Below are 1303 nucleotides of genomic sequence, written 5' to 3' on the forward strand. Positions count from 1 at the left end.
AGTGGTTCTCAGCCGTGGCTATGTCCTAGAATACAGCAGTGGTTCTGAGCCGTGGCTATATACTAAAATCATTGGGAGGCCAGCTGTGAAGCCCTAAGCTTCATTCTTTTCTTTTTTCTTTTTTTTAAACTTTGTGTGCATGTGTGTGTGTGCACGTCCATGCACACGTGGAGACCAGAAGATGCTGTTGTATCCCTAGGTGGAGTTACCGATGTTTGATGGATGCCTGGCTGGGATCTAACCTCTGGCCCTATGATTCTGCTGCTTGCATTCCTCACTGCCGAGGTGACCTGCAGCCCCTTGTTTTGATGAGCTGCTGTTGGAGCTCTTGGAGACTTACATTTCGCTTTAAGCAGTGCAGGTGTCCTTGTTTACTTTCTGTTGCTGCAGTAAACGTGACCAAAAGCTACTTGGGGAGAAAAGGATTTATTTCAGCGTATCACCTTCCACTGTAAAGGGAGGCCAGGCAGGAACTCGAGGCAGGAACCTGGAGACAGGAATTGAAGTAGGAAGGCTGCCTACTGGTTTGCTTTCCAGTGTCACGGTTACGCACCTACCTGTCCGGGTGTGGTGCTGCCCACAGTCGGTTGGCACACCTCCCACATCAATCATTAATCAAGAAAATGGCCCGCAGACATACCTGCAGTTCAATTGGATGGAGGCGTCTTATTGAAGATGAATTATTAAGAATCCCCCTCTTCTCAGATGACCTAGCTTGTGTCAAGTGATTCCCTCCAAACCAAACAAACAAAAATCAACATAAACACCACCCTTTCTCCCACTAAAACTAGCACACAGGGCTTTTGTAAAATCATTGGGAGTTCAAGTTTCAGTTTATCTCAGTGGAATTTGTACTAATCAATACAGTGTAATACCTGGTTTGGGTGAGAGGTAAGGCTTTTCAGAAATAGACCTCTGAGTCTCCGTGCTCAGGAGGTAGAGGCAGGTGGATCTTTGCTAGTTTGAGGCCAGCCAAGGCCACATTGATGAGATCCTGACTTAGGAGGAAAATGGCTGGTGACATGGCTTAGTGGTTAAGAGCCCTGGTTGGTCTTTCAAAGGATCCAGGTGCAATTCCCAGCACCTGTTTTACAACTCACAACTATCTGTAAGTCCGGTTGCACAGGATCTGATGTCATCTTCTGACCTCCACGTATTGCGTGGTGTAGTGCATCGACATACACACAGGCAAAACTCGCATGCACAGACAGTAAAAGTAAGTGAATGTTTTTTTTTAAATATTTATTTATTTATTTATTATGTATACAATATTCTGTTTGTATGCCTGAAGGCCAGAAGAGGG

General features: G+C 45.5%; 1 protein-coding gene across 1 annotated transcript in view; it reads left to right on the top strand.

Annotated features, from left to right (window-relative positions):
• Ttc5 (tetratricopeptide repeat domain 5) overlaps nucleotides 1-1303 on the top strand; it is a 13172-nt gene that overhangs the window by 869 nt on the left and 11000 nt on the right. The window lies entirely within an intron of this gene.

This window comes from Microtus ochrogaster, unplaced genomic scaffold, assembly GCF_000317375.1.
Source record: "Microtus ochrogaster isolate Prairie Vole_2 unplaced genomic scaffold, MicOch1.0 UNK91, whole genome shotgun sequence".
Lineage (NCBI taxonomy): Eukaryota > Metazoa > Chordata > Mammalia > Rodentia > Cricetidae > Microtus > Microtus ochrogaster.